The following is a 22,449-nucleotide window of genomic DNA, read 5'->3' as shown; positions in this document are numbered from 1 at the left end:
TTTCATCCATTTTTGTCAATTGCCAAAGAAAGTCTCTCATGGTTCACCATCGCATCAAAACATGATCATTGGGGAAACGTGCCTAGTTCTTTTGCTTTCATGTCTTCTGGCTTCTGCACCCATGTTTTTCAGATAGTTTGCAGTTTGCAAACAAGAACATTTCTTAGAAATCAAAGTGTAGTAACTGATTTGTTTGGAAAAGAAAAAAAAACTAAGTGCTCAGCTATATCTCGTTCAGCCCCAGTGGCCTAATGGATAAGGCACTGGCCTCCAAAGCCAGGGATTGTGGGTTCGAGTCCCATCTGGGGTGTTTGAGGCTGTTGATTACCAAAGCACACACACATGCTCTATTTTACTTCCAGATTTAAAGTGCTCAACCATCTTCTTCATTTCATAATGGTCCCATATGCTTGTTCAAAAGATCTTGGGAATTCTGATAGCACATTAAACATACAATGACAACTTTAAGTCCCAAGAATCGCCATGCATTTCCACTGCTTTGAAAGGGTCAGTCATTTCCGTTATACAGTCAAATCAAAATACACTCATTTACTATTCATTTATGCCGCAACACAAACACATTCACAGTGAACAACAATCCAGATACAGAAAAGTTTTCAACTGAATGATTAGCAAGCATAGCGACTTTTGATTTAATAAAACACGATGATATTCTTCTGTTAATTGGTACACATTTAGAGTTCAAAATTCTTAGTAAACGTATAACACCATGAGAACATTTGGAATTTCAGTTTCAACAAAAAACCTGCTAGCAAAGTAGAGAGTATGACTTCATTTTATAAAAAAAATGGAAATGCATGACTTGAAGTATAATTCTATAAGAGCCTCCTAACTTCAAACATTCCCATAGTTTACTGGTTTCGGAAACAGACGCAAAAAAGGCAAGCTTCCAGACACCAAGCAGAGCTCCAGTGGCGCAATCGGTCAGCGCGCGGTACTTATAAAGCAGTAACTGTTGAGCAATGCCGAGGTTGTGAGTTCGAGCCTCACCTGGAGCATTGTTTTCCTCTTTTCATCCATTTTTGTCAATTGCCAAAAAAAGTCTCTCATGGTTCACCATCGCATCAAAACATGATCATTGGGGAAACGTGCCTAGTTCTTTTGCTTTCATGTCTTCTGGCTTCTGCACCCATGTTTTTCAGATAGTTTGCAGTTTGCAAACAAGAACATTTCTTAGAAATCAAAGTGTAGTAACTGATTTGTTTGGAAAAGAAAAAAAAACTAAGTGCTCAGCTATATCTCGTTTAGCCCCAGTGGCCTAATGGATAAGGCACTGGCCTCCTAAGCCAGGGATTGTGGGTTCGAGTCCCATCTGGGGTGTTTGAGGCTGTTGATTACCAAAGCACACACACATGCTCTATTTTACTTCCAGATTTAAAGTGCTCAACCATCTTCTTCATTTCATAATGGTCCCATATGCTTGTTCAAAAGATCTTGGGAATTCTGATAGCACATTAAACATACAATGACAACTTTAAGTCCCAAGAATCGCCATGCATTTCCACTGCTTTGAAAGGGTCAGTCATTTCCGTTATACAGTCAAATCAAAATACACTCATTTACTATTCATTTATGCCGCAACACAAACACATTCACAGTGAACAACAATCCAGATACAGAAAAGTTTTCAACTGAATGATTAGCAAGCATAGCGACTTTTGATTTAATAAAACACGATGATATTCTTCTGTTAATTGGTACACATTTAGAGTTCAAAATTCTTAGTAAACGTATAACACCATGAGAACATTTGGAATTTCAGTTTCAACAAAAAACCTGCTAGCAAAGTAGAGAGTATGACTTCATTTTATAAAAAAAATGGAAATGCATGACTTGAAGTATAATACTATAAGAGCCTCCTAACTTCAAACATTCCCATAGTGTACTGGTTTCGGAAACAGACGCAAAAAAGGCAAGCTTCCAGACACCAAGCAGAGCTCCAGTGGCGCAATCGGTCAGCGCGCGGTACTTATAAAGCAGTAACTGTTGAGCAATGCCGAGGTTGTGAGTTCGAGCCTCACCTGGAGCATTGTTTTCCTCTTTTCATCCATTTTTGTCAATTGCCAAAGAAAGTCTCTCATGGTTCACCATCGCATCAAAACATGATCATTGGGGAAACGTGCCTAGTTCTTTTGCTTTCATGTCTTCTGGCTTCTGCACCCATGTTTTTCAGATAGTTTGCAGTTTGCAAACAAGAACATTTCTTAGAAATCAAAGTGTAGTAACTGATTTGTTTGGAAAAGAAAAAAAAACTAAGTGCTCAGCTATATCTCGTTCAGCCCCAGTGGCCTAATGGATAAGGCACTGGCCTCCTAAGCCAGGGATTGTGGGTTCGAGTCCCATCTGGGGTGTTTGAGGCTGTTGATTACCAAAGCACACACACATGCTCTATTTTACTTCCAGATTTAAAGTGCTCAACCATCTTCTTCATTTCATAATGGTCCCATATGCTTGTTCAAAAGATCTTGGGAATTCTGATAGCACATTAAACATACAATGACAACTTTAAGTCCCAAGAATCGCCATGCATTTCCACTGCTTTGAAAGGGTCAGTCATTTCCGTTATACAGTCAAATCAAAATACACTCATTTACTATTCATTTATGCCGCAACACAAACACATTCACAGTGAACAACAATCCAGATACAGAAAAGTTTTCAACTGAATGATTAGCAAGCATAGCGACTTTTGATTTAATAAAACACGATGATATTCTTCTGTTAATTGGTACACATTTAGAGTTCAAAATTCTTAGTAAACGTATAACACCATGAGAACATTTGGAATTTCAGTTTCAACAAAAAACCTGCTAGCAAAGTAGAGAGTATGACTTCATTTTATAAAAAAAATTGAAATGCATGACTTGAAGTATAATACTATAAGAGCCTCCTAACTTCAAACATTCCCATAGTGTACTGGTTTCGGAAACAGACGCAAAAAAGGCAAGCTTCCAGACACCAAGCAGAGCTCCAGTGGCGCAATCGGTCAGCGCGCGGTACTTATAAAGCAGTAACTGTTGAGCAATGCCGAGGTTGTGAGTTCGAGCCTCACCTGGAGCATTGTTTTCCTCTTTTCATCCATTTTTGTCAATTGCCAAAGAAAGTCTCTCATGGTTCACCATCGCATCAAAACATGATCATTGGGGAAACGTGCCTAGTTCTTTTGCTTTCATGTCTTCTGGCTTCTGCACCCATGTTTTTCAGATAGTTTGCAGTTTGCAAACAAGAACATTTCTTAGAAATCAAAGTGTAGTAACTGATTTGTTTGGAAAAGAAAAAAAACTAAGTGCTCAGCTATATCTCGTTCAGCCCCAGTGGCCTAATGGATAAGGCACTGGCCTCCTAAGCCAGGGATTGTGGGTTCGAGTCCCATCTGGGGTGTTTGAGGCTGTTGATTACCAAAGCACACACACATGCTCTATTTTACTTCCAGATTTAAAGTGCTCAACCATCTTCTTCATTTCATAATGGTCCCATATGCTTGTTCAAAAGATCTTGGGAATTCTGATAGCACATTAAACATACAATGACAACTTTAAGTCCCAAGAATCGCCATGCATTTCCACTGCTTTGAAAGGGTCAGTCATTTCCGTTATACAGTCAAATCAAAATACACTCATTTACTATTCATTTATGCCGCAACACAAACACATTCACAGTGAACAACAATCCAGATACAGAAAAGTTTTCAACTGAATGATTAGCAAGCATAGCGACTTTTGATTTAATAAAACACGATGATATTCTTCTGTTAATTGGTACACATTTAGAGTTCAAAATTCTTAGTAAACGTATAACACCATGAGAACATTTGGAATTTCAGTTTCAACAAAAAACCTGCTAGCAAAGTAGAGAGTATGACTTCATTTTATAAAAAAAATGGAAATGCATGACTTGAAGTATAATACTATAAGAGCCTCCTAACTTCAAACATTCCCATAGTTTACTGGTTTCGGAAACAGACGCAAAAAAGGCAAGCTTCCAGACACCAAGCAGAGCTCCAGTGGCGCAATCGGTCAGCGCGCGGTACTTATAAAGCAGTAACTGTTGAGCAATGCCGAGGTTGTGAGTTCGAGCCTCACCTGGAGCATTGTTTTCCTCTTTTCATCCATTTTTGTCAATTGCCAAAGAAAGTCTCTCATGGTTCACCATCGCATCAAAACATGATCATTGGGGAAAAGTGCCTAGTTCTTTTGCTTTCATGTCTTCTGGCTTCTGCACCCATGTTTTTCAGATAGTTTGCAGTTTGCAAACAAGAACATTTCTTAGAAATCAAAGTGTAGTAACTGATTTGTTTGGAAAAGAAAAAAAAACTAAGTGCTCAGCTATATCTCGTTCAGCCCCAGTGGCCTAATGGATAAGGCACTGGCCTCCTAAGCCAGGGATTGTGGGTTCGAGTCCCATCTGGGGTGTTTGAGGCTGTTGATTACCAAAGCACACACACATGCTCTATTTTACTTCCAGATTTAAAGTGCTCAACCATCTTCTTCATTTCTTATTGGTCCCATATGCTTGTTCAAAAGATCTTGGGAATTCTGATAGCACATTAAACATACAATGACAACTTTAAGTCCCAAGAATCGCCATGCATTTCCACTGCTTTGAAAGGGTCAGTCATTTCCGTTATACAGTCAAATCAAAATACACTCATTTACTATTCATTTATGCCGCAACACAAACACATTCACAGTGAACAACAATCCAGATACAGAAAAGTTTTCAACTGAATGATTAGCAAGCATAGCGACTTTTGATTTAATAAAACACGATGATATTCTTCTGTTAATTGGTACACATTTAGAGTTCAAAATTCTTAGTAAACGTATAACACCATGAGAACATTTGGAATTTCAGTTTCAACAAAAAACCTGCTAGCAAAGTAGAGAGTATGACTTCATTTTATTAAAAAAATGGAAATGCATGACTTGAAGTATAATACTATAAGAGCCTCCTAACTTCAAACATTCCCATAGTTTACTGGTTTCGGAAACAGACGCAAAAAAGGCAAGCTTCGAGACACCAAGCAGAGCTCCAGTGGCGCAATTGGTCAGCGCGCGGTACTTATAAAGCAGTAACTGTTGAGCAATGCCGAGGTTGTGAGTTCGAGCCTCACCTGGAGCATTGTTTTCCTCTTTTCATCCATTTTTGTCAATTGCCAAAGAAAGTCTCTCATGGTTCACCATCGCATCAAAACATGATCATTGGGGAAAAGTGCCTAGTTCTTTTACTTTCATGTCTTCTGGCTTCTGCACCCATGTTTTTCAGATAGTTTGCAGTTTGCAAACAAGAACATTTCTTAGAAATCAAAGTGTAGTAACTGATTTGTTTGGAAAAGAAAAAAAAACTAAGTGCTCAGCTATATCTCGTTCAGCCCCAGTGGCCTAATGGATAAGGCACTGGCCTCCTAAGCCAGGGATTGTGGGTTCAAGTCCCATCTGGGGTGTTTGAGGCTGTTGATTACCAAAGCGCACACACATGCTCTATTTTACTTCCAGATTTAAAGTGCTCAACCATCTTCTTCATTTCTTATTGGTCCCATATGCTTGTTCAAAAGATCTTGGGAATTCTGATAGCACATTAAACATACAATGACAACTTTAAGTCCCAAGAATCGCCATGCATTTCCACTGCTTTGAAAGGGTCAGTCATTTCCGTTATACAGTCAAATCAAAATACACTCATTTACTATTCATTTATGCCGCAACACAAACACATTCACAGTGAACAACAATCCAGATACAGAAAAGTTTTCAACTGAATGATTAGCAAGCATAGCGACTTTTGATTTAATAAAACACGATGATATTCTTCTGTTAATTGGTACACATTTAGAGTTCAAAATTCTTAGTAAACGTATAACACCATGAGAACATTTGGAATTTCAGTTTCAACAAAAAACCTGCTAGCAAAGTAGAGAGTATGACTTCATTTTATTAAAAAAATGGAAATGCATGACTTGAAGTATAATACTATAAGAGCCTCCTAACTTCAAACATTCCCATAGTTTACTGGTTTCGGAAACAGACGCAAAAAAGGCAAGCTTCGAGACACCAAGCAGAGCTCCAGTGGCGCAATCGGTCAGCGCGCGGTACTTATAAAGCAGTAACTGTTGAGCAATGCCGAGGTTGTGAGTTCGAGCCTCACCTGGAGCATTGTTTTCCTCTTTTCATCCATTTTTGTCAATTGCCAAAGAAAGTCTCTCATGGTTCACCATCGCATCAAAACATGATCATTGGGGAAACGTGCCTAGTTCTTTTGCTTTCATGTCTTCTGGCTTCTGCACCCATGTTTTTCAGATAGTTTGCAGTTTGCAAACAAGAACATTTCTTAGAAATCAAAGTGTAGTAACTGATTTGTTTGAAAAAGAAAAAAAAACTAAGTGCTCAGCTATATCTCGTTCAGCCCCAGTGGCCTAATGGATAAGGCACTGGCCTCCTAAGCCAGGGATTGTGGGTTCGAGTCCCATCTGGGTTGTTTGAGGCTGTTGATTACCAAAGCACACACACATGCTCTATTTTACTTCCAGATTGAAAGTGCTCAACCATCTTCTTCATTTCTTAATGGTCCCATATGCTTGTTCAAAAGATCTTGGGAATTCTGATAGCACATTAAACATACAATGACAACTTTAAGTCCCAAGAATCGCCATGCATTTCCACTGCTTTGAAAGGGTCAGTCATTTCCGTTATACAGTCAAATCAAAATACACTCATTTACTATTCATTTATGCCGCAACACAAACACATTCACAGTGAACAACAATCCAGATACAGAAAAGTTTTCAACTGAATGATTAGCAAGCATAGCGACTTTTGATTTAATAAAACACGATGATATTCTTCTGTTAATTGGTACACATTTAGAGTTCAAAATTCTTAGTAAACGTATAACACCATGAGAACATTTGGAATTTCAGTTTCAACAAAAAACCTGCTAGCAAAGTAGAGAGTATGACTTCATTTTATAAAAAAAATGGAAATGCATGACTTGAAGTATAATACTATAAGAGGGTGGGGGCGTGGCCTGATGCCGACCTAGGAGGACGTGCGCCGCGGAGCTCCCGGGACCTGGCACCCTATCACCCTTCCCAGGCAGCCATCCTTACCTGTACCCCCTCCAGTCTGCTCCCCGGTGCCGCGGGTACTTGCCCCCATACTCCGGTGGCGGTATCGCGGCGGTCACCGGCTCCGTGCGGTCCCCTCCAGCACTTCAGCTCCTGCGGCCTCCCACGTGTCCCGCGCGGCGGCGGGACCATAGCCGCCCGACATCGCGGCTGTACACCGGAGAGGTGTTGAATACCGGGGAAGGGAACCCCCCCCCCCGTGCTGTGCCGCCGACCCGCTGTGCTGCTGGCCTGCCCTGTCAGGGGATCGTGGCAGCGCTCCAGCCAGCCCTGTATCCGGCCGGAGGCGCCATCTTGCTGGACTCCCCTGCGCTGCCTGAGGCCTAGGCGCGCAGGGTTAACCCTGTCACTGCCGGACTGCAGCCAGGATTAAGGTAGGGAAGTAATTCCCCTGCAGCTGCCCTCCTCTCACCTGGGGACCCCAAGTTGTGCAGCCCACCATACTCCCAGTGATCCCCTGCTCCTGGGTTTTGTTCTATATTAACCCTTGCAGTGCCGCTGCAATACTCCACGTGGGTTTAGACTGTATCTCTGCTAATTACTGGACGCTAGGCTCCTCGATTGTTTATCACTGGCCCCCCTGTCCAGACGCCATGGGTAACCGGAGGAGGACGGCTAAATTGCAAAAAGCAGCGTCCGGGGTGTCTGCGCCTCCATCGGATGATGAATCCATCCATGAAGATCCTCCATTCCAGTCCCTGGAACCCCTGGATGCGCAGGAATGCTCCACATCACAAGCCGTTCTTGCACAGATTCAGTCAAACGCTGCCAAAAAGTTGGGGAGATTCTCCCGCACACAGCCCTGCTCTCCTCAGGGGTCCCCAAACTCCTCTCCCTCCCTCTTTGAAGGCTCCCAGAGCCCGCCGCAGCTTGTAAGTTATGAAGAGGGCGCTGATCCGCCTGACGTGGCCACTGAACTGGACCGCAAATTTGCAGAGGTGCTGGCGGCCATTAATGGGTGCCAATCCAAACTGGTTACCAAGGTGGATGAGCTGCGACAGGACTTTGTTCTTTTAAGACACGATGTTCACAAAGCCAAAGAGCGAATAACGGAAACTGAACGCAGAATATCTGAAGTGGAGGATGTCCAGAGGCCTATGCCGACACAGATAAGAGAGCTTCAGCGCCAAATGTCTGCTTCCATCGACAGAGCTGATGATCTTGAAAACCGCCTGCGACGGAACAACGTCAGAGTGGTTGGCCTCCCCGAAAAAGTGGAGGGGACTGACCCGGTATCCTTTTTTGAAACTTGGCTCAAAAATATGCTTCCTGCAGATACCTTCTCCCCGTTCTTCACAGTAGAAAGGGCCCATCGTGTGCCATTCCGCCCTGGCCCCCCAGGGGGCAATCCAAGACCCTTCCTGGCCCGGCTGCTGCACTTTAGGGACAGGGACTCTATCCTCAGGGCTGTCCGTACCAAGGGAGAAATTCTTTATGCCAACAGCAGAGTGTCCTTCTACCCTGATTTCTCTGCATCCGTCAGGAAACAGCGAGCACAATTCACCGAGGTCCGTGCCCGTCTCCGTGACAAGGGGTATAAATACTCCATGATGTACCCTGCCAAGCTCCGAATAGTGGATGGTCAGAAGACTCGATTCTTCACTTGCCCAACCGAAGCACTTCACTGGGCTGATGCAGCTCCACGGGCTCCAGCTGCAAGGCCCGCACCTCCTGAGTGACTGGACTCACATATCCTTTTGTCTGATATGCAGTGACTGTGCTGGACTTGGTCCTGAGTGGTTATCCAGGGGTCCCAAATCACTGTTACAGTATTCTAATATTTGTTTACACTTTACGTGCCTCACAAAAGTACCCTGTGATTGATTTGCGCTTTCTTCTTGGTCATCTTGACCGTGCGCCATTTATGGCACTCCATTCTCTCCCTCCCTCCCCCCCCCCCCCTTCCCACCTCCCCCTACCATTACCTCCCCCTACCATTACCTCCTTGCGTCTTCCTCCTTCCCCCCCCCTCCCTTATTTCCTCTTGGTTCTCTCTAAATATGGCTGCCTAATAACCTCCTGATCATCTATTCATTAAGGGTTGAAGGTCCCGGGACAAATGGTGTAGGTTTGTCTTGAGTTAGGGACCACTGTTCTACTATTTGACTGTTAGTGGGTATAGGTCTACACTACTGCTGTTAGGGTGTTAGACAGGGGGTTTGTATTCTTGGGATTGTTAGTTCAGTTCTGTTATATTTGTTATGCTCACTGTTGTCTGTCTGTCTATGTCTTTGTGGTATGAAAGGATGAATGCTTGGTTGCTCACGTCTCCTTCCCCACACCCCTTTCCCTTCCGCTAAGATGTCTTCACTTAAGGTAATGAGCTGGAATGTGAGGGGACTTAACTCCAAATTCAAGAGGGCTCTGATGTTAGATGTCATTAAGCGTCAGGCCCCCCATATTGTATGTATCCAAGAGACACACCTTACGGGTCAGAAGGTCCTCTCCCTGAAGCGGGCCTGGGTGGCTAGAGGTTACCATTCCTCCTACTCTGTCTACGCCAGGGGAGTATCCATACTCATATCCAAAGCGCTTCCCATAGAGGTCATACAGGTAGCACCGGATCACTTTGGCCGTTATGTAGTCATACATTGTGCCTTGTGGGGCTTTACCTTTACTATTGCGTCTATTTATGTCCCACCTCCCTTTGACCCAGCTGTATTGCACCTAATATCCAGTAAGCTGGCTGCTATGCCTCCAAGTCCGATACTATGTATTGGTGACTTCAATGCAGTCCCTAACCCCTCCTTGGATCGTACAAGTGGTCTTGACACAGGCTCGGCCCGTCTGAACGAGTGGCTCACCTCTCTAGACCTCGCCGATGTTTGGCGTAGTAAACACCCTCAAGAGAGAGAATATTCATTTTATTCCTCTGTTCACAAGAGCTTCTCTCGGATTGATCTGGCCTTTGTCTCCCCTGATATGATGCAGCACGTTGACCAGATATCCTATTGCCCGCGCAGTGCGTCAGACCACTCCGCCTTGTTCATTAGTCTCCTTATAGGCCCCCCCAGCGACTCCCGCTAATGGCGCCTGCACCCGGCTTGGCTCCTGTCCCCAGCGGTCCAGAGTACTGTTAGGGCAGCGCACAGCGAGTTCTGGGATGTACACTCAACCCATCCTGATCCTCTTCTAGTCTGGGACTCGTACAAGTCCTCGGTGCGGGGGGCATTCATGTCGGGGGTAGCTGGCCATAGGAAGTCCTTAAATGCCCAGGAGGAAAGGCTGACGGCTGTACTGGTGACTGCAGAAAAGGATTATCTAGAGAAACCTACTCCGGGGAATAAAAAGACTTGGGCTCAGGCGCAGAGGAACCATCTAGCTGTAGTGAAGGAGCGCACCAGCAAACGCCTGCTAGCCAGGGAAGCGTCCATCTTTGAATTTGGAGATAAAAACGGGAAGCTGCTTGCGTATTTATCGCGGGCTGAACGCCCCTGTGCTTCCGTTCCCTCTATTATTGATGGTAACGGAGCATTGATCACAGAACCCCGGGCCATTAACATGGTATTTCATGAATACTATTCTTCTCTTTACAGCTCCAGATTGTCCGCCTCTTCCGTCGAGATCTCCGGATTCCTTGACAGTCTTCCACTTTGGAGGCTCACACAGGCACAGTCATCGGAGCTTGATGCTCCGCTCTCGGCAGAGGAGGTGGAACTGACCATCCAATCGTTGCCCCCCGGTAAGACACCTGGACTTGATGGGCTGGGAGGTGAGTGGTATAGGGATAACTGTGAGACTCTGGTCCCCCTTCTCCTCAGCCTGTACTCCGATGCGCTTGATAGTGGTTCCCTCCCCGACTCCATGCGAGAGGCCCTTATTGTAGTTATTCCTAAGCCTGGCAAGGATCCCCTGCTTCCTGACTCATACCGCCCAATTTCCCTCCTAAACTCAGATGTTAAAATACTAGCAAAAATTCTGGCAACAAGGCTTAACAAAGTAATACTATCATTGGTTCACCCGGACCAGACAGGCTTTATGCCTGGGAGGGGAACTGACATAAATATACAAAGACTACACCTGAACATTGCAGAGGCAGAGCGGTCTCCAGACCCAGGGTTTATATTATCCTTAGACAATTGTAAGGCGTTTGATTCTGTGGAGTGGCCCTATTTGTGGACCCTTTTGCCTAGAATGGGTTTTGGCCCTCGATTTACAGCATTGGTTAAGCTACTGTATAACGATCCCAAGGCTAGGGTGCGGACTAATCTTAACATCTCACCTACTCTCCCTATGGCTAGGGGCACTAGAAAGGGTTGCCCACTATCTCCCCTCCTCTTCGCACTCGCCATTGAGCCCCTTGCTGTGGCGATCCGCCACTCTGAGGGCATTAAGGGCATAACTAGAGGTACTATTATTGAAAAGGTATCTCTCTATGCTGATGATACACTTGTATATCTTGGGGATGTGGGCCCCTCTCTGGAATCCCTTCTGGCCCTGATAGAACGTTATGGGGGGTTCTCAGGCCTTCGGGTTAACTGGGACAAATCGGCCCTCTTTCCCTTATCTGATGTAGGGGTACACTCCCTCCCTGTCCCAGTCCGGGTGGTGTCCACCTTTAAATATCTGGGAGTCCAGGTGTCACGCAAGGTCCAGGCATTTACGGAGTTAAACATTACACCCCTGATAGCTGCAACGGAATCGCGCCTAAAAGCCTGGTCCACTCTCCCCTTGTCCTTGTACGGGCGTATTAATATATTTAAAATGATTTTTCTCCCAAAATTTCTATACCTTTTCCATGCCTGCCCTATACTACTTCCTAAGAGCCTGTTTAAACGCTTAGACGGCATTCTCAGGTCCTTCTACTGGCAGAGTAGCGCCCCGCGATTCAGTCTGGCGCTGCTTCAGGCTCCCAAGTCTAGGGGTGGACTGGCTGCCCCGGATCTGTATCTTTATTACCTGGCTTCCCAGCTAGTATATGCCCAGTGGTGGATAGATATAGACATGGGTAATGCAGCTACTGCACTGGCTGGTGCCCTGGTGGGTTCCTATGAGGCCCTTACAAACCTGCTGTACAGATACAAGTCCCCATCTGATACCCCACTTCCCCTACGTACGGTAGCGGTGTGCTGGCGTAGGGCACAATCCCTGGTAGAACCGAGCAGCTCTCCCCCTCTCTCGCCTAGGACTCCATTGTGGCTCAATCCGTGGCTCTCTCACTTCCTCTCCCTCCCAGGCTGGACAATGTGGGGGGCAGCGGGGGTGAAATTTGTAGGCCAGCTCTTATCCCGGGAAACAGAATTACTCAGCTTTAACGAGATAAGGGAGAGACATGCGGTACCCAATACGGCCAGCTTCCATTACACGCAACTGCGACACGCATTCAAAGCCCAATTCGGCTCCTTCAGCCTGACAGTGAAATTCTCCAAACTAGAGACTCTGATGAGTACCCCGGACCTCCCTAAGCCACTCACTCAGTGCTATGCTCTCCTACAAGAGCAAAAGTCCAGACCGTTTGATAGAGCCTGTGAACGCTGGAGACAGGATATCCCTGACCTGTCAGATGATGACTGGAGGGAGGTCGAACTGTCCTACTTCACATCTGTAGTGAGTGCGAGGGACTTCCTGATCCAATCTAAATTCCTCCATCGAGTTTACTTCACCCCTGCTAGACTATTTCGCATGGGAGCAATGCCTAATGATCTTTGCTTTCGCTGTCAGGCTGAAGTCGGATCCTTCCTGCATTGTGTCTGGTCCTGCCCTAGGGTCCATGTTTTCTGGTCCGAAGTGCTGGAGTTCCTTAATTTACACTTTGATTTCCCACGCTTACTGTCTCCCTCTGTGTGTCTCCTTGGCATCATAAACGAAGTTGTCAATGGCCACTATGACAAAATTTTCTTTAGGTTTGTCCTATACTACGCCCGAAAAGTGGTGGTGATGACCTGGAAGGACCAGGAGCCCCCTCCATTAAAAAGATGGATACTACTCATTAATAGTGTCATTCCCCACTACCGGTCCCTGTATACCAACAGGAAGTGTCCCCAGAAGTTTGACCGCATCTGGTCCAGATGGTGCGCGACTCCCCATACTGCCCTATAATCACATGTGATATATACTCCTTTCCATGATGAAGGAGACTGAGCGTGCTGGTATGTGTGTGTGTGTGACTGATTGTCCCTGTGTTAATAGTTATTTGTGTTGTATCAAGATGTCTGGCTGCAGTATCCTGCTATTATCTACTATGTAATATCCCTCAGGTAGTTTTGAAACGCAGTAAGATCCTGACTGTTACCATGGCTGTTATATAATAATCCTGTATTGGGGGGAAGGAAATATGTGACAGACAATCTTGATTTCTGGTTTTGTTTATTATGTTTGTATAAAAATTCAAAAACTGAAAAAATAAATACTTTTAAAAAATAATACTATAAGAGCCTCCTAACTTCAAACATTCCCATAGTTTACTGGTTTCGGAAACAGACGCAAAAAAGGCAAGCTTCCAGACACCAAGCAGAGCTCCAGTGGCGCAATCGGTCAGCGCACGGTACTTATAAAGCAGTAACTGTTGAGCAATGCCGAGGTTGTGAGTTCGAGCCTCACCTGGAGCATTGTTTTCCTCTTTTCATCCATTTTTGTCAATTGCCAAAGAAAGTCTCTCATGGTTCACCATCGCATCAAAACATGATCATTGGGGAAACGTGCCTAGTTCTTTTACTTTCATGTCTTCTGGCTTCTGCACCCATGTTTTTCAGATAGTTTGCAGTTTGCAAACAAGAACATTTCTTAGAAATCAAAGTGTAGTAACTGATTTGTTTGGAAAAGAAAAAAAAACTAAGTGCTCAGCTATATCTCGTTCAGCCCCAGTGGCCTAATGGATAAGGCACTGGCCTCCTAAGCCAGGGATTGTGGGTTCGAGTCCCATCTGGGGTGTTTGAGGCTGTTGATTACCAAAGCACACACACATGCTCTATTTTACTTCCAGATTTAAAGTGCTCAACCATCTTCTTCATTTCTTATTGGTCCCATATGCTTGTTCAAAAGATCTTGGGAATTCTGATAGCACATTAAACATACAATGACAACTTTAAGTCCCAAGAATCGCCATGCATTTCCACTGCTTTGAAAGGGTCAGTCATTTCCGTTATACAGTCAAATCAAAATACACTCATTTACTATTCATTTATGCCGCAACACAAACACATTCACAGTGAACAACAATCCAGATACAGAAAAGTTTTCAACTGAATGATTAGCAAGCATAGCGACTTTTGATTTAATAAAACACGATGATATTCTTCTGTTAATTGGTACACATTTAGAGTTCAAAATTCTTAGTAAACGTATAACACCATGAGAACATTTGGAATTTCAGTTTCAACAAAAAACCTGCTAGCAAAGTAGAGAGTATGACTTCATTTTATAAAAAAAATGGAAATGCATGACTTGAAGTATAATACTATAAGAGCCTCCTAACTTCAAACATTCCCATAGTTTACTGGTTTCGGAAACAGACGCAAAAAAGGCAAGCTTCCAGACACCAAGCAGAGCTCCAGTGGCGCAATCGGTCAGCGCGCGGTACTTATAAAGCAGTAACTGTTGAGCAATGCCGAGGTTGTGAGTTCGAGCCTCACCTGGAGCATTGTTTTCCTCTTTTCATCCATTTTTGTCAATTGCCAAAAAAAGTCTCTCATGGTTCACCATCGCATCAAAACATGATCATTGGGGAAACGTGCCTAGTTCTTTTGCTTTCATGTCTTCTGGCTTCTGCACCCATGTTTTTCAGATAGTTTGCAGTTTGCAAACAAGAACATTTCTTAGAAATCAAAGTGTAGTAACTGATTTGTTTGGAAAAGAAAAAAAAACTAAGTGCTCAGCTATATCACGTTCAGCCCCAGTGGCCTAATGGATAAGGCACTGGCCTCCTAAGCCAGGGATTGTGGGTTCGAGTCCCATCTGGGGTGTTTGAGGCTGTTGATTACCAAAGCACACACACATGCTCTATTTTACTTCCAGATTTAAAGTGCTCAACCATCTTCTTCATTTCTTAATGGTCCCATATGCTTGTTCAAAAGATCTTGGGAATTCTGATAGCACATTAAACATACAATGACAACTTTAAGTCCCATGAATCGCCATGCATTTCCACTGCTTTGAAAGGGTCAGTCATTTCCGTTATACAGTCAAATCAAAATACACTCATTTACTATTCATTTATGCCGCAACACAAACACATTCACAGTGAACAACAATCCAGATACAGAAAAGTTTTCAACTGAATGATTAGCAAGCATAGCGACTTTTGATTTAATAAAACACGATGATATTCTTCTGTTAATTGGTACACATTTAGAGTTCAAAATTCTTAGTAAACGTATAACACCATGAGAACATTTGGAATTTCAGTTTCAACAAAAAACCTGCTAGCAAAGTAGAGAGTATGACTTCATTTTATAAAAAAAATGGAAATGCATGACTTGAAGTATAATACTATAAGAGCCTCCTAACTTCAAACATTCCCATAGTGTACTGGTTTCGGAAACAGACGCAAAAAAGGCAAGCTTCCAGACACCAAGCAGAGCTCCAGTGGCGCAATCGGTCAGCGCGCGGTACTTATAAAGCAGTAACTGTTGAGCAATGCCGAGGTTGTGAGTTCGAGCCTCACCTGGAGCATTGTTTTCCTCTTTTCATCCATTTTTGTCAATTGCCAAAGAAAGTCTCTCATGGTTCACCATCGCATCAAAACATGATCATTGGGGAAACGTGCCTAGTTCTTTTGCTTTCATGTCTTCTGGCTTCTGCACCCATGTTTTTCAGATAGTTTGCAGTTTGCAAACAAGAACATTTCTTAGAAATCAAAGTGTAGTAACTGATTTGTTTGGAAAAGAAAAAAAAACTAAGTGCTCAGCTATATCTCGTTCAGCCCCAGTGGCCTAATGGATAAGGCACTGGCCTCCTAAGCCAGGGATTGTGGGTTCGAGTCCCATCTGGGGTGTTTGAGGCTGTTGATTACCAAAGCACACACACATGCTCTATTTTACTTCCAGATTTAAAGTGCTCAACCATCTTCTTCATTTCATAATGGTCCCATATGCTTGTTCAAAAGATCTTGGGAATTCTGATAGCACATTAAACATACAATGACAACTTTAAGTCCCAAGAATCGCCATGCATTTCCACTGCTTTGAAAGGGTCAGTCATTTCCGTTATACAGTCAAATCAAAATACACTCATTTACTATTCATTTATGCCGCAACACAAACACATTCACAGTGAACAACAATCCAGATACAGAAAAGTTTTCAACTGAATGATTAGCAAGCATAGCGACTTTTGATTTAATAAAACACGATGATATTCTTCTGTTAATTGGTACACATTTAGAGTTCAAAATTCTTAGTAAACGTATAACACCATGAGAACATTTGGAATTTCAGTTTCAACAAAAAACCTGCTAGCAAAGTAGAGAGTATGACTTCATTTTATAAAAAAAATTGAAATGCATGACTTGAAGTATAATACTATAAGAGCCTCCTAACTTCAAACATTCCCATAGTTTACTGGTTTCGGAAACAGACGCAAAAAAGGCAAGCTTCCAGACACCAAGCAGAGCTCCAGTGGCGCAATCGGTCAGCGCGCGGTACTTATAAAGCAGTAACTGTTGAGCAATGCCGAGGTTGTGAGTTCGAGCCTCACCTGGAGCATTGTTTTCCTCTTTTCATCCATTTTTGTCAATTGCCAAAGAAAGTCTCTCATGGTTCACCATCGCATCAAAACATGATCATTGGGGAAACGTGCCTAGTTCTTTTGCTTTCATGTCTTCTGGCTTCTGCACCCATGTTTTTCAGATAGTTTGCAGTTTGCAAACAAGAACATTTCTTAGAAATCAAAGTGTAGTAACTGATTTGTTTGGAAAAGAAAAAAAAACTAAGTGCTCAGCTATATCTCGTTCAGCCCCAGTGGCCTAATGGATAAGGCACTGGCCTCCTAAGCCAGGGATTGTGGGTTCGAGTCCCATCTGGGGTGTTTGAGGCTGTTGATTACCAAAGCACACACACATGCTCTATTTTACTTCCAGATTTAAAGTGCTCAACCATCTTCTTCATTTCATAATGGTCCCATATGCTTGTTCAAAAGATCTTGGGAATTCTGATAGCACATTAAACATACAATGACAACTTTAAGTCCCAAGAATCGCCATGCATTTCCACTGCTTTGAAAGGGTCAGTCATTTCCGTTATACAGTCAAATCAAAATACACTCATTTACTATTCATTTATGCCGCAACACAAACACATTCACAGTGAACAACAATCCAGATACAGAAAAGTTTTCAACTGAATGATTAGCAAGCATAGCGACTTTTGATTTAATAAAACACGATGATATTCTTCTGTTAATTGGTACACATTTAGAGTTCAAAATTCTTAGTAAACGTATAACACCATGAGAACATTTGGAATTTCAGTTTCAACAAAAAACCTGCTAGCAAAGTAGAGAGTATGACTTCATTTTATAAAAAAAATGGAAATGCATGACTTGAAGTATAATACTATAAGAGCCTCCTAACTTCAAACATTCCCATAGTTTACTGGTTTCGGAAACAGACGCAAAAAAGGCAAGCTTCCAGACACCAAGCAGAGCTCCAGTGGCGCAATCGGTCAGCGCGCGGTACTTATAAAGCAGTAACTGTTGAGCAATGCCGAGGTTGTGAGTTCGAGCCTCACCTGGAGCATTGTTTTCCTCTTTTCATCCATTTTTGTCAATTGCCAAAGAAAGTCTCTCATGGTTCACCATCGCATCAAAACATGATCATTGGGGAAACGTGCCTAGTTCTTTTGCTTTCATGTCTTCTGGCTTCTGCACCCATGTTTTTCAGATAGTTTGCAGTTTGCAAACAAGAACATTTCTTAGAAATCAAAGTGTAGTAACTGATTTGTTTGGAAAAGAAAAAAAAACTAAGTGCTCAGCTATATCACGTTCAGCCCCAGTGGCCTAATGGATAAGGCACTGGCCTCCTAAGCCAGGGATTGTGGGTTCGAGTCCCATCTGGGGTGTTTGAGGCTGTTGATTACCAAAGCACACACACATGCTCTATTTTACTTCCAGATTTAAAGTGCTCAACCATCTTCTTCATTTCTTAATGGTCCCATATGCTTGTTCAAAAGATCTTGGGAATTCTGATAGCACATTAAACATACAATGACAACTTTAAGTCCCATGAATCGCCATGCATTTCCACTGCTTTGAAAGGGTCAGTCATTTCCGTTATACAGTCAAATCAAAATACACTCATTTACTATTCATTTATGCCGCAACACAAACACATTCACAGTGAACAACAATCCAGATACAGAAAAGTTTTCAACTGAATGATTAGCAAGCATAGCGACTTTTGATTTAATAAAACACGATGATATTCTTCTGTTAATTGGTACACATTTAGAGTTCAAAATTCTTAGTAAACGTATAACACCATGAGAACATTTGGAATTTCAGTTTCAACAAAAAACCTGCTAGCAAAGTAGAGAGTATGACTTCATTTTATAAAAAAAATGGAAATGCATGACTTGAAGTATAATACTATAAGAGCCTCCTAACTTCAAACATTCCCATAGTGTACTGGTTTCGGAAACAGACGCAAAAAAGGCAAGCTTCCAGACACCAAGCAGAGCTCCAGTGGCGCAATCGGTCAGCGCGCGGTACTTATAAAGCAGTAACTGTTGAGCAATGCCGAGGTTGTGAGTTCGAGCCTCACCTGGAGCATTGTTTTCCTCTTTTCATCCATTTTTGTCAATTGCCAAAGAAAGTCTCTCATGGTTCACCATCGCATCAAAACATGATCATTGGGGAAACGTGCCTAGTTCTTTTGCTTTCATGTCTTCTGGCTTCTGCACCCATGTTTTTCAGATAGTTTGCAGTTTGCAAACAAGAACATTTCTTAGAAATCAAAGTGTAGTAACTGATTTGTTTGGAAAAGAAAAAAAAACTAAGTGCTCAGCTATATCTCGTTCAGCCCCAGTGGCCTAATGGATAAGGCACTGGCCTCCTAAGCCAGGGATTGTGGGTTCGAGTCCCATCTGGGGTGTTTGAGGCTGTTGATTACCAAAGCACACACACATGCTCTATTTTACTTCCAGATGTAAAGTGCTCAACCATCTTCTTCATTTCATAATGGTCCCATATGCTTGTTCAAAAGATCTTGGGAATTCTGATAGCACATTAAACATACAATGACAACTTTAAGTCCCAAGAATCGCCATGCATTTCCACTGCTTTGAAAGGGTCAGTCATTTCCGTTATACAGTCAAATCAAAATACACTCATTTACTATTCATTTATGCCGCAACACAAACACATTCACAGTGAACAACAATCCAGATACAGAAAAGTTTTCAACTGAATGATTAGCAAGCATAGCGACTTTTGATTTAATAAAACACGATGATATTCTTCTGTTAATTGGTACACATTTAGAGTTCAAAATTCTTAGTAAACGTATAACACCATGAGAACATTTGGAATTTCAGTTTCAACAAAAAACCTGCTAGCAAAGTAGAGAGTATGACTTCATTTTATAAAAAAAATTGAAATGCATGACTTGAAGTATAATACTATAAGAGCCTCCTAACTTCAAACATTCCCATAGTGTACTGGTTTCGGAAACAGACGCAAAAAAGGCAAGCTTCCAGACACCAAGCAGAGCTCCAGTGGCGCAATCGGTCAGCGCGCGGTACTTATAAAGCAGTAACTGTTGAGCAATGCCGAGGTTGTGAGTTCGAGCCTCACCTGGAGCATTGTTTTCCTCTTTTCATCCATTTTTGTCAATTGCCAAAGAAAGTCTCTCATGGTTCACCATCGCATCAAAACATGATCATTGGGGAAACGTGCCTAGTTCTTTTGCTTTCATGTCTTCTGGCTTCTGCACCCATGTTTTTCAGATAGTTTGCAGTTTGCAAACAAGAACATTTCTTAGAAATCAAAGTGTAGTAACTGATTTGTTTGGAAAAGAAAAAAAAACTAAGTGCTCAGCTATATCTCGTTCAGCCCCAGTGGCCTAATGGATAAGGCACTGGCCTCCTAAGCCAGGGATTGTGGGTTCGAGTCCCATCTGGGGTGTTTGAGGCTGTTGATTACCAAAGCACACACACATGCTCTATTTTACTTCCAGATTTAAAGTGCTCAACCATCTTCTTCATTTCATAATGGTCCCATATGCTTGTTCAAAAGATCTTGGGAATTCTGATAGCACATTAAACATACAATGACAACTTTAAGTCCCAAGAATCGCCATGCATTTCCACTGCTTTGAAAGGGTCAGTCATTTCCGTTATACAGTCAAATCAAAATACACTCATTTACTATTCATTTATGCCGCAACACAAACACATTCACAGTGAACAACAATCCAGATACAGAAAAGTTTTCAACTGAATGATTAGCAAGCATAGCGACTTTTGATTTAATAAAACACGATGATATTCTTCTGTTAATTGGTACACATTTAGAGTTCAAAATTCTTAGTAAACGTATAACACCATGAGAACATTTGGAATTTCAGTTTCAACAAAAAACCTGCTAGCAAAGTAGAGAGTATGACTTCATTTTATAAAAAAAATGGAAATGCATGACTTGAAGTATAATACTATAAGAGCCTCCTAACTTCAAACATTCCCATAGTTTACTGGTTTCGGAAACAGACGCAAAAAAGGCAAGCTTCCAGACACCAAGCAGAGCTCCAGTGGCGCAATCGGTCAGCGCGCGGTACTTATAAAGCAGTAACTGTTGAGCAATGCCGAGGTTGTGAGTTCGAGCCTCACCTGGAGCATTGTTTTCCTCTTTTCATCCATTTTTGTCAATTGCCAAAGAAAGTCTCTCATGGTTCACCATCGCATCAAAACATGATCATTGGGGAAAAGTGCCTAGTTCTTTTACTTTCATGTCTTCTGGCTTCTGCACCCATGTTTTTCAGATAGTTTGCAGTTTGCAAACAAGAACATTTCTTAGAAATCAAAGTGTAGTAACTGATTTGTTTGGAAAAGAAAAAAAAACTAAGTGCTCAGCTATATCTCGTTCAGCCCCAGTGGCCTAATGGATAAGGCACTGGCCTCCTAAGCCAGGGATTGTGGGTTCGAGTCCCATCTGGGGTGTTTGAGGCTGTTGATTACCAAAGCACACACACATGCTCTATTTTACTTCCAGATTTAAAGTGCTCAACCATCTTCTTCATTTCTTATTGGTCCCATATGCTTGTTCAAAAGATCTTGGGAATTCTGATAGCACATTAAACATACAATGACAACTTTAAGTCCCAAGAATCGCCATGCATTTCCACTGCTTTGAAAGGGTCAGTCATTTCCGTTATACAGTCAAATCAAAATACACTCATTTACTATTCATTTATGCCGCAACACAAACACATTCACAGTGAACAACAATCCAGATACAGAAAAGTTTTCAACTGAATGATTAGCAAGCATAGCGACTTTTGATTTAATAAAACACGATGATATTCTTCTGTTAATTGGTACACATTTAGAGTTCAAAATTCTTAGTAAACGTATAACACCATGAGAACATTTGGAATTTCAGTTTCAACAAAAAACCTGCTAGCAAAGTAGAGAGTATGACTTCATTTTATAAAAAAAATGGAAATGCATGACTTGAAGTATAATACTATAAGAGCCTCCTAACTTCAAACATTCCCATAGTTTACTGGTTTCGGAAACAGACGCAAAAAAGGCAAGCTTCCAGACACCAAGCAGAGCTCCAGTGGCGCAATCGGTCAGCGCGCGGTACTTATAAAGCAGTAACTGTTGAGCAATGCCGAGGTTGTGAGTTCGAGCCTCACCTGGAGCATTGTTTTCCTCTTTTCATCCATTTTTGTCAATTGCCAAAAAAAGTCTCTCATGGTTCACCATCGCATCAAAACATGATCATTGGGGAAACGTGCCTAGTTCTTTTGCTTTCATGTCTTCTGGCTTCTGCACCCATGTTTTTCAGATAGTTTGCAGTTTGCAAACAAGAACATTTCTTAGAAATCAAAGTGTAGTAACTGATTTGTTTGGAAAAGAAAAAAAAACTAAGTGCTCAGCTATATCTCGTTCAGCCCCAGTGGCCTAATGGATAAGGCACTGGCCTCCTAAGCCAGGGATTGTGGGTTCGAGTCCCATCTGGGGTGTTTGAGGCTGTTGATTACCAAAGCACACACACATGCTCTATTTTACTTCCAGATTTAAAGTGCTCAACCATCTTCTTCATTTCATAATGGTCCCATATGCTTGTTCAAAAGATCTTGGGAATTCTGATAGCACATTAAACATACAATGACAACTTTAAGTCCCAAGAATCGCCATGCATTTCCACTG

The 22,449-nt window shown here is 42.6% G+C and overlaps 30 non-coding genes across 30 annotated transcripts; all 30 read left to right on the top strand.

Moving 5' to 3' along the window:
- Window positions 1–237: 237 nt before the first annotated feature.
- TRNAW-CCA (transfer RNA tryptophan (anticodon CCA)) lies at window positions 238–310 on the top strand. Its single transcript has one exon. It is a non-coding gene; the product is annotated as a tRNA-Trp (tRNA).
- Window positions 311–926: 616 nt separating this feature from the next.
- On the top strand, window positions 927–1,019 carry TRNAI-UAU (transfer RNA isoleucine (anticodon UAU)). Its single transcript is given in 2 exon segments — window positions 927–964; window positions 984–1,019. It is a non-coding gene; the product is annotated as a tRNA-Ile (tRNA).
- A 249-nt stretch (window positions 1,020–1,268) lies between these two features.
- On the top strand, window positions 1,269–1,341 carry TRNAR-CCU (transfer RNA arginine (anticodon CCU)). The gene has a single exon. It is a non-coding gene; the product is annotated as a tRNA-Arg (tRNA).
- A 616-nt stretch (window positions 1,342–1,957) lies between these two features.
- Window positions 1,958–2,050, top strand: TRNAI-UAU (transfer RNA isoleucine (anticodon UAU)). Its single transcript is given in 2 exon segments — window positions 1,958–1,995; window positions 2,015–2,050. It is a non-coding gene; the product is annotated as a tRNA-Ile (tRNA).
- Window positions 2,051–2,299: 249 nt separating this feature from the next.
- Window positions 2,300–2,372, top strand: TRNAR-CCU (transfer RNA arginine (anticodon CCU)). Its single transcript has one exon. It is a non-coding gene; the product is annotated as a tRNA-Arg (tRNA).
- Window positions 2,373–2,988: 616 nt separating this feature from the next.
- On the top strand, window positions 2,989–3,081 carry TRNAI-UAU (transfer RNA isoleucine (anticodon UAU)). Its single transcript is given in 2 exon segments — window positions 2,989–3,026; window positions 3,046–3,081. It is a non-coding gene; the product is annotated as a tRNA-Ile (tRNA).
- A 248-nt stretch (window positions 3,082–3,329) lies between these two features.
- TRNAR-CCU (transfer RNA arginine (anticodon CCU)) lies at window positions 3,330–3,402 on the top strand. The gene has a single exon. It is a non-coding gene; the product is annotated as a tRNA-Arg (tRNA).
- A 616-nt stretch (window positions 3,403–4,018) lies between these two features.
- Window positions 4,019–4,111, top strand: TRNAI-UAU (transfer RNA isoleucine (anticodon UAU)). The gene is given in 2 exon segments: window positions 4,019–4,056; window positions 4,076–4,111. It is a non-coding gene; the product is annotated as a tRNA-Ile (tRNA).
- A 249-nt stretch (window positions 4,112–4,360) lies between these two features.
- TRNAR-CCU (transfer RNA arginine (anticodon CCU)) lies at window positions 4,361–4,433 on the top strand. Its single transcript has one exon. It is a non-coding gene; the product is annotated as a tRNA-Arg (tRNA).
- Window positions 4,434–5,049: 616 nt separating this feature from the next.
- On the top strand, window positions 5,050–5,142 carry TRNAI-UAU (transfer RNA isoleucine (anticodon UAU)). The gene is given in 2 exon segments: window positions 5,050–5,087; window positions 5,107–5,142. It is a non-coding gene; the product is annotated as a tRNA-Ile (tRNA).
- A 249-nt stretch (window positions 5,143–5,391) lies between these two features.
- On the top strand, window positions 5,392–5,464 carry TRNAR-CCU (transfer RNA arginine (anticodon CCU)). Its single transcript has one exon. It is a non-coding gene; the product is annotated as a tRNA-Arg (tRNA).
- A 616-nt stretch (window positions 5,465–6,080) lies between these two features.
- TRNAI-UAU (transfer RNA isoleucine (anticodon UAU)) lies at window positions 6,081–6,173 on the top strand. The gene is given in 2 exon segments: window positions 6,081–6,118; window positions 6,138–6,173. It is a non-coding gene; the product is annotated as a tRNA-Ile (tRNA).
- Window positions 6,174–13,599: 7,426 nt separating this feature from the next.
- Window positions 13,600–13,692, top strand: TRNAI-UAU (transfer RNA isoleucine (anticodon UAU)). The gene is given in 2 exon segments: window positions 13,600–13,637; window positions 13,657–13,692. It is a non-coding gene; the product is annotated as a tRNA-Ile (tRNA).
- Window positions 13,693–13,941: 249 nt separating this feature from the next.
- Window positions 13,942–14,014, top strand: TRNAR-CCU (transfer RNA arginine (anticodon CCU)). The gene has a single exon. It is a non-coding gene; the product is annotated as a tRNA-Arg (tRNA).
- A 616-nt stretch (window positions 14,015–14,630) lies between these two features.
- On the top strand, window positions 14,631–14,723 carry TRNAI-UAU (transfer RNA isoleucine (anticodon UAU)). Its single transcript is given in 2 exon segments — window positions 14,631–14,668; window positions 14,688–14,723. It is a non-coding gene; the product is annotated as a tRNA-Ile (tRNA).
- Window positions 14,724–14,972: 249 nt separating this feature from the next.
- On the top strand, window positions 14,973–15,045 carry TRNAR-CCU (transfer RNA arginine (anticodon CCU)). Its single transcript has one exon. It is a non-coding gene; the product is annotated as a tRNA-Arg (tRNA).
- A 616-nt stretch (window positions 15,046–15,661) lies between these two features.
- TRNAI-UAU (transfer RNA isoleucine (anticodon UAU)) lies at window positions 15,662–15,754 on the top strand. The gene is given in 2 exon segments: window positions 15,662–15,699; window positions 15,719–15,754. It is a non-coding gene; the product is annotated as a tRNA-Ile (tRNA).
- Window positions 15,755–16,003: 249 nt separating this feature from the next.
- Window positions 16,004–16,076, top strand: TRNAR-CCU (transfer RNA arginine (anticodon CCU)). Its single transcript has one exon. It is a non-coding gene; the product is annotated as a tRNA-Arg (tRNA).
- Window positions 16,077–16,692: 616 nt separating this feature from the next.
- Window positions 16,693–16,785, top strand: TRNAI-UAU (transfer RNA isoleucine (anticodon UAU)). The gene is given in 2 exon segments: window positions 16,693–16,730; window positions 16,750–16,785. It is a non-coding gene; the product is annotated as a tRNA-Ile (tRNA).
- Window positions 16,786–17,034: 249 nt separating this feature from the next.
- TRNAR-CCU (transfer RNA arginine (anticodon CCU)) lies at window positions 17,035–17,107 on the top strand. The gene has a single exon. It is a non-coding gene; the product is annotated as a tRNA-Arg (tRNA).
- Window positions 17,108–17,723: 616 nt separating this feature from the next.
- Window positions 17,724–17,816, top strand: TRNAI-UAU (transfer RNA isoleucine (anticodon UAU)). The gene is given in 2 exon segments: window positions 17,724–17,761; window positions 17,781–17,816. It is a non-coding gene; the product is annotated as a tRNA-Ile (tRNA).
- A 249-nt stretch (window positions 17,817–18,065) lies between these two features.
- On the top strand, window positions 18,066–18,138 carry TRNAR-CCU (transfer RNA arginine (anticodon CCU)). The gene has a single exon. It is a non-coding gene; the product is annotated as a tRNA-Arg (tRNA).
- A 616-nt stretch (window positions 18,139–18,754) lies between these two features.
- Window positions 18,755–18,847, top strand: TRNAI-UAU (transfer RNA isoleucine (anticodon UAU)). Its single transcript is given in 2 exon segments — window positions 18,755–18,792; window positions 18,812–18,847. It is a non-coding gene; the product is annotated as a tRNA-Ile (tRNA).
- A 249-nt stretch (window positions 18,848–19,096) lies between these two features.
- On the top strand, window positions 19,097–19,169 carry TRNAR-CCU (transfer RNA arginine (anticodon CCU)). Its single transcript has one exon. It is a non-coding gene; the product is annotated as a tRNA-Arg (tRNA).
- A 616-nt stretch (window positions 19,170–19,785) lies between these two features.
- Window positions 19,786–19,878, top strand: TRNAI-UAU (transfer RNA isoleucine (anticodon UAU)). The gene is given in 2 exon segments: window positions 19,786–19,823; window positions 19,843–19,878. It is a non-coding gene; the product is annotated as a tRNA-Ile (tRNA).
- Window positions 19,879–20,127: 249 nt separating this feature from the next.
- On the top strand, window positions 20,128–20,200 carry TRNAR-CCU (transfer RNA arginine (anticodon CCU)). The gene has a single exon. It is a non-coding gene; the product is annotated as a tRNA-Arg (tRNA).
- Window positions 20,201–20,816: 616 nt separating this feature from the next.
- TRNAI-UAU (transfer RNA isoleucine (anticodon UAU)) lies at window positions 20,817–20,909 on the top strand. Its single transcript is given in 2 exon segments — window positions 20,817–20,854; window positions 20,874–20,909. It is a non-coding gene; the product is annotated as a tRNA-Ile (tRNA).
- Window positions 20,910–21,158: 249 nt separating this feature from the next.
- TRNAR-CCU (transfer RNA arginine (anticodon CCU)) lies at window positions 21,159–21,231 on the top strand. Its single transcript has one exon. It is a non-coding gene; the product is annotated as a tRNA-Arg (tRNA).
- A 616-nt stretch (window positions 21,232–21,847) lies between these two features.
- Window positions 21,848–21,940, top strand: TRNAI-UAU (transfer RNA isoleucine (anticodon UAU)). Its single transcript is given in 2 exon segments — window positions 21,848–21,885; window positions 21,905–21,940. It is a non-coding gene; the product is annotated as a tRNA-Ile (tRNA).
- A 249-nt stretch (window positions 21,941–22,189) lies between these two features.
- Window positions 22,190–22,262, top strand: TRNAR-CCU (transfer RNA arginine (anticodon CCU)). Its single transcript has one exon. It is a non-coding gene; the product is annotated as a tRNA-Arg (tRNA).
- Window positions 22,263–22,449: the final 187 nt, after the last annotated feature.

Source organism: Engystomops pustulosus, chromosome 4, assembly GCF_040894005.1.
Source record: "Engystomops pustulosus chromosome 4, aEngPut4.maternal, whole genome shotgun sequence".
Taxonomy (NCBI): domain Eukaryota; kingdom Metazoa; phylum Chordata; class Amphibia; order Anura; family Leptodactylidae; genus Engystomops; species Engystomops pustulosus.
This window is presented reverse-complemented; position numbering and strand designations above follow the sequence as displayed.